The sequence below is a fragment of the Capra hircus genome, chromosome 13, assembly GCF_001704415.2.
Source record: "Capra hircus breed San Clemente chromosome 13, ASM170441v1, whole genome shotgun sequence".
NCBI classification, from domain to species: domain Eukaryota; kingdom Metazoa; phylum Chordata; class Mammalia; order Artiodactyla; family Bovidae; genus Capra; species Capra hircus.
In genome coordinates, this window is record NC_030820.1 from 81,139,044 (window position 1) to 81,146,462 (window position 7,419).

A 7,419-nucleotide genomic window follows, 5' to 3' on the forward strand; every position below is an offset into this window, starting at 1 on the left:
CGTGCTGCGATTCATGGGGTCGCAAAGAGTCGGACACGACTGAGTGACTGAACTGAACTGAACTGAAAATTAGGAGAACAGCAAATGACAAGTCATGTACACATATATGCTGCTGCTGCTGCTGCTAGGTCGCTTCAGTCGTGTCTGACTCTGTGTGACCCCAGAGACGGCAGCCCACCAGGCTCCCCCGTCCCTGGGACTCACCAGGCAAGAGCACTGGAGCGGGCTGCCATCCCTTCTCTGCTGCACATACGTGCTGCCATATAGAGCCTGACAGGAGGGGCTTCCCTTGTGGTCCAGTGAGGAAGACTCCACGTTCCCAACATGTGGGCCCTGGTTCAGTCCCTGGTCAGGGAAATAGACCTGGCATAGCCAAATAAAATAAATAAATGTAAAAAAAAAAAACCCTCATAGTATCCACAAGCCAAAAATCCATAACAGAAATACACACAAGAAAGAAAAAGCGGTAAATAAGCATCCTTAATGAATACAGTGATAAAACATCAACGTTGCTGTTGCTGCTAAGTCGTGTCAGACTCTTTGAGACCCCCGTGGACTGTAGCCTGCCAGGCGTCTCTGTCCACGGCATTTCCCAGGCAAGAATACTGAAGTGGGTTGCCATTTCCTTCTCCAGGGGATCTTGATGACCCACGGATTAAACGCAAGTGTCCTGCATTGCAGGAGGGTTATTTACCACTGAGCAACCAGAGAATACAGTCCCAAGCACTTAATTAGTGCTTAATAAATACAAGCACAGTTCAGTTCAGCCGCTCAGTCCTCTCTGGCTGTTTGCGACCCCGTGGCCTGCAGCACGCCAGTCTTCCCTGTGTATCACCAATTCCCGAAGCTTGCTCAAACTCACGTCCTTTAAGTCAGTGATGCCATCTAACCGTCTCATCCTCTGTCGTCCCCTTCTCCTCCTGCCCTCAGTCTTTCCCAGCTTCAGAGTCTTTTCTAATGAGTCAGCTCTTCCCATCAGGTGGCCAAAGTATTGGAGTTTCAGCTTCAGCATCAGTCCTTCCAGTGAACACCCAGGACTGATCGCTTTTAGAATGGACTAGTTGGATCTCCTTGCAGTCCAAGGGACTCTCAAGAGTCTTCTCCAGCACCACAGTTCAAAAGCATCAGTTCTTTGGCGCTCAGCTTTCCTTATAGTCCAACTCTGACATCCATACATGACTACTGGAAAACCATAGCTTGGATAATATAACATAACATAATTTGATAATATAATATAAGCGCAATTAATGCTTAACAATTATGTGTCTGGACTTAGCTTTCCAACCCTTCTCATTGCTGTGTTGCAGGCAACCGTCACCCACCAATCGGGCCTGCACACGTCAGGGGACACCGACTGGCCCCCAGCAGCTGCCACCTGGTGTAAAGAGCCCAGAGCAAATTACAACTACAGCAGCATCCAAACCAAAGGAAGAAACCACTGGATTAAAAATAAAGCAAGTGCACATAAAAAAAAAACACAGAACGTCTCTCATTCAAGTGTGTGCAGTTGGTTCTTAATATTAATTTTGACTTCCAGACTTCTTTCCTCCTCCTCATCTCACCTTTCTGCTCAAAGTGTGCAAAAAGTACCTGATGCCCTTTTGCACTAAAGCAAACACATTTGGGAGGAAAAAGCAGCCAGTGTGCAAATCTTTTAATTGATTTTACAGCATCGGTACTTGGGAGTTGATGCTACTTGGAAAGCCCAGGTGCGAGGCATCCAGATGATTAAGCATTCTGCAGATGTGTTTTTGCTGATAAAGGGAGGCTCTGCAGGACGGAACAGTCACGGACAGCATAAGTGATGATGTCACTTGGGTCAATGTGCGATTCAGGCGATTAGAGAAAGTTCAGCAAGTTAGGCTGAATCACAAACGGAGCCTTGGCTTTCAACCAAAGCTGTTCAACAGGCTTTGCCAAATACATGCTGATAGATTAATTTGACCCACCCATTTACGCATTCTCTGGATGCCACAAAGTGTAGGGAAATGAGCAAGGCCTGTGGAGTCAGAGAGATTGGGGTTTGGGTCTAAGTTTTCTGCTTACAGTGTTTTCCTGAGTGAAATACTTGACTTCTCCAAGCTTATTAAAAAATGGGAAGATTCCTGGCTCCCTGGCAAGGCTATCTGAGGATTGGTTGAGACAAGATGTAGGGAAGGGCCTTGAGCACAATAAATGTTAGTCGTCTTACTTAAATATTGTGCGCTTTGGTTTGTCACTGAAATCCAGTGTGATCCGTGAAGGCCAAAGGGATTGTGCAGCCAGATCCTAAGAGTTGAAAAATGGAGTCTCAAAGTGAGGTGTAAGGGCTTCCCTGGGGCTCAGTGGGTAAAGAATTCACCTGCCAATGCAGGGGTGTGGGTTTGATCCCTGGGTCGGGAAGATCCCCTGGAGAAGAAAATGGCAACCCTCCCCAGTATTCTTAATGGGGAAATCCCATGGACAGAGGAGCCTGGTGGGTTGCAGTCCATGGGGTTGCAGAGAGTCGGACATGCCTTAGTGACTAAACAACAACAATCCTTATGAAGGGAGCTGTTTTTCATTTGATCCAGAAATATGAGTTCTGACACTGCCCCTGCCCTGTGCCAAGCGCTAAGCTAGGCACATGCCGAGTTTTCTTATTCCCGGGAGACCGTGTGCACATGAGGTGTTTCAGTCTCCATTTAACAGCCGAGGCCCAGAGGAACTGAGTCAACTCAAGCCACACAGCTAGGAGACAGCACCTAGAGGATGAGACCCAGCTGAAGTTAACATGTGCAAATTTGTGTTTTCCCACCAGCAAGGTGGAGTTTACAAGGCAGGGGGCTTTAAGTGTTTCATTAGAGAAGAGCCACACTGGAGAACTGCGTTCTCAAGTCAGCCGAGAAATGCAAGCCTTGCTTAGAGTTATGATACCTTGCACATCCCTTAAACCATCCACAGGTAAAAGTGAAGTTGCTCAGTCGTGTCCGACTCTTCGTGACCCCATGGACTGTAGCCCGCCAGTCTCCTCCGCCCATGGGATTCTCCAGGCAGGAATACTGGAGTGGGCTGCCATTTCCTTCTCCAAGTTCAGTTCCCTTCAGTTCAGTTGCTCAGTCGTGTCCTTATCCAAGGTGCGTTGTAAAGTCATCTCTCAGCAGGCCACCCAGTTAGCATTCCCTCCAGGGCTGGAAGAGGTCGAAAGCAACAGGAAGTGGTTAGCTGGTGTCTCGGGGCTCTGTCGTATGAAAAAGGGCTTTCCAGGCGGCTCAGTGGCCAAGAATCTGCAGGAGTCTCGAGTTTGATCCCTGGGTCGGGAAGATCCCCTGGAAGAGGAAATGGCAACCCACTCCAGTGTTCTTGCCGGGGAAATCCCACGGACCCGAGCAGCCTGGCGGGCTATAGTCCATGGAGTTGCAGAGTCAGACACGGCTTAGAGGCTAGGCACGCAGGCATGTGAAAAGCGCACACCCTCCACTCCCAGAACCACACGGAGGGCAGCGAGGTGCTCACGCTGAGATGCGCAGGGAGAGTGAGACAAGGGCTGGCTCTCACTCCCCGGGTCCCCTCATTAGGAGAGCTGCTGGAATCACTGGTTTTCCCTTCCGCCCTCGTCAGCCCTCTGCTCTGAGCCAGGGTGGTCGAGTCTCGGGTTAAAAGTGCACACAATGCCGCTCTGCTCCGCCACCAGCTTACAAGCAGTTGTTATCGTTTAGCCGAACAGTCATGTCTGCCTCTTTTGTGACCCCAGGGACTGTAGCCCATCAGGTTCCTCTGTCCATGGGCTTTCCATGAGTACCCCAGTGGGTTGCCATTGCCTTCTCCAGGGGATCGTCCCAGCCCAGGGCCTGAGCGCTCATCTCCTGCGTTGCCCGGCGGGTTCTTTACCGGTGAGCCACCTGAGAAGCCTTGCTGATAAGCAGTAGTTGCCCTAAATAATAATAAAAGAAATAGATAATTTTCTACTATTCAGAAGAGCAGTGCCAATCTTATGTGCAGAACCTTGGCTACAAATGTCAAGGAAATCCCTTGATCTCTCAATTCTCTCCCTCTTCTCCCCTTTTTTAAGTATTTACTTGATTTATTTGGCTGTGCCATGTGCTTTTAATTTCATTTCAATTTCAATTTAATTGACGCTTCAATTAAATTAAAAGACACCTGCTCCTTGAAGAAACGTTATGACCAACCTAGACAGCATATTAAAAAGAGAGACATTACTTTGCCAACAAAGGTCCATCTAGTCAAAGCTATGGTTTTTACAGTAGTCATGTATGGATGCTAAGAGTTGGACTATAAAGAAAGCTGAGTGTTGAAGAATTGATGCTTTTGAACTGTGGTGTTGGAGAAGACTCTTGAGAGTCCCTTGGACAGCAAGGAGATCCAACCAGTCCATCATAAAGGAAATCAGTCCTGAATGTTCATTGGAAGGACTGATGCTGAAGCTGAAACTCCAATACTTTGGCCACCTGATGGGAAGAGCTGACTGATTAGAAAAGACCCTGATGCTGGGAAAGATTGAAGGCAGGGGGAAAAGGGGTCAACAGAGGATGAGATGGTTGGATGGCATCACTTACTCAATGGACATGAGTTTGAGTAAACTCTGGGATTTGGTGATGGACAGGGAGGCCTGGTGTGCTGCAGTCCATGGGGTTGCAAAGAGTTGGACACGACTGAGCAACTGAAGTGAACTGTGTCGGGTGTTAGCTTTAGCACGTGGGATCTTTTCTTAGTTGTGGCATTTGGAGTCTTTTCTTGCAGCATGTGGAACCTAGTTCCCTGACCCCCTGCACTGGGGGCATGGAGTCTTAGCCACTGGGCCGCCAAGGAAATCTCCTTTTCCCCTTCCCTCTTCTTCCCTCCCCCCGCCCCTCTCGACTGCCTGGCGATCACAAAAGCCAGGTGGATTGCGTTCCCAATGCATCATCCTGAACTGGTTTACCATTTGTTGTTCAGTCACTAAAGTGAAGTCGCTCAGTCGTGTCTGACTCTTAGTGACACCGTGGACTATAGCCCGCCAGGCTTCTCTGTCCATGGGATTTTCCAGGCAAGAATACTGGAGTGGGTTGCCATTTCCTTCTCCAGGGGATCTTCCTGATCACGATCAAACCCAGGTCTCCCACATTGCAGGCAGACGCTTTATCATCTGAGCCACCAGGGAATCCCGATCAGCCACTAAGTTGTGCCCAGCTCTGCGAGGGTCTGCAGCATGCCAGGCTTCGGGGTCTCTCACCATCTTCCAGAGTTTGAGCAAGTTCATGTCCCCTGAGTCACTGATGCTATCATCTCATGTTCTGCCGCCCTCTTCTTTTGTCTTCAATCTTTCCCTGAAGCATCCATTAGACTTTTGTTCAAGCTGAAAATTGAGGCAGGCTTGAGGGAGACAGAATAGCAACTGGGGGAGACATACGGAAAAGCCACAGGCAACTGAGCGGCACGGATGGGAGAGGACAGTCGCCACAGGGCAGAGCTGTGGTCACCTGGGCTGAGCACTGTGCCACCCTTGTCTGCCAGGCCTCGGAGAGGAGGCGGTGAGGCTTGGTTGAGGATGTCAGCAGGATGCCTTTGGGAAAATGTGCCTACACTTATTGGTCCCCATGAAGTTCAGGAGTGTCACTAATCAGTAAAAAACGTTTTTGGTGCAAAGAACAAAGGTTCTTTAATCTCTGAGCCTCAGTCCCCTCCACATCTGTAAAGCAGGGGTAACATTAGTACATTCTTAAGAGTGAATGTGTTGGCTTCCCAGGTGGCTCAGTGGTGAAGAATCCGCCTGTCGAGCAGGAGACGCAGGTTTGATCCCTGCATCGGGAAGATCGCCTGGAGAAGGAAATGGTAACCGGCACCAGTATCCTTGTCGGGAGAATCACAAGGACAGAGGCGCCTTGAAGGCTACAGTTTGCGCGGTCACAGGAGTCGGACACAACTGAGCGACTAAACAACAGAGAGTGAGTGTGTCCCTGGGGGTCACCAGTCATCCAGGAAGACTTCCTCCAGGAAGCTTGGGCTGGGCTTGGAGGGTGAGTGTGCCAGAGGGAAGAAGGCGGAAGGACAGCCGGTGCGACCCCGGCAGCAGAGAGCGCGCGAGGACCGGAAGAAACCGGCTGAAGCCTGTGTCCCCGAGGCGGGGCCGCGGCGGCGAGGGCTCGGGCGGCTCTGGGGCCTGCGGGTCAGTGGGCTGCACTCTACAAGACACTGAAGTCCAGCTTAAGGACTCGGGTCTTCATGGAAGAGCGACGGGATGCCACCGAAGTAGGGCAGGGACACGGTAGGGCCTGGGTTTTGGAGAGACCAACACGCGGCCGGTAGACAGCAGTCTGCAGGGAGGGGCGTGGAGGCCGGTTTCTGTAGGGCCCACCATGCAGGAGGCAGCGGTGCAGACGGAGGAAATGGACTTGAAAACATATTTAAACAGCAAAAAATGGGAAAATTATTTTGCCATTCGAATGAGCATCTTTTGGTAAAACTGCTATATTATTGTAATGTTATATTGCACAAAGTTTTCTAGTGAGACGAAGTTTGAATGTTTACCTTTGGTTGTAAGACATGCAATGGAGGAGAAAACATCTTGTGTTTTAAAAATTTTATTCTTCCTTTCAGAGAATTCAAAGAAGATATATAGGAGGAATCTGACAACACGTGTGGATTTGAATTCTAAAAACTTTCACAACAGGAAGCTTATGCCCATTTCAGTGATATGTACATTTCCCTTCATATATGCAATATAAGCGTACACTTCTGAAATAGTCTAAAGATGCAACATAAAAGGGAAATATTTATCAACTATACAGATATACATGGTATATGCTTTTAGGAAAAGTAGTAAAAACATGCACAGAAACGATATGTGAACATACTTTTAAGAAAGTTTTATAAGTATTGCTTAAATCTATATGTATTTTCCATTTGCAAAATCACAATTTCCCAAGGAGTTCAAATCACGTACCATGAGTTACATAATCTATAAGGCATGCACACTTTACTACTGACTCATTCAACAGTTGGGAAAATTAAGGCAGAGAATGTGACCGAATATTTTTAAGCTGTGACTAAACTTTAGAACATTGCCCTAAATAAACCTCAGATCCTAAATAAAATAATATGTACATCTTTTTAAAAATGATGTAAGCAAATTGTCATTAGAATACACAATTTAAAAACTTGATACATACCTTAATATCATAGATTACATAGATGCAATGTCATAATTAAATAATTTCAGGATCCTTTAACACAAGGATGCACTGTAAATCATTAACACATTGTTGAATAGGAATTTTGACTTCATTAAAAGTTGTTCTTAACATAGATTTTCTCTAAATTTTCAATAATGTTTCTATTTCAAAATAAGAAAAAAAAAGTTTTATAGGGACCAGATAACATGAACCAACATGTACTTTTGCTTGCATTATTAAGCAGTATTTCCCCAAACGTTATATTAGAGTTAGACTTCCCTGGTGGCTC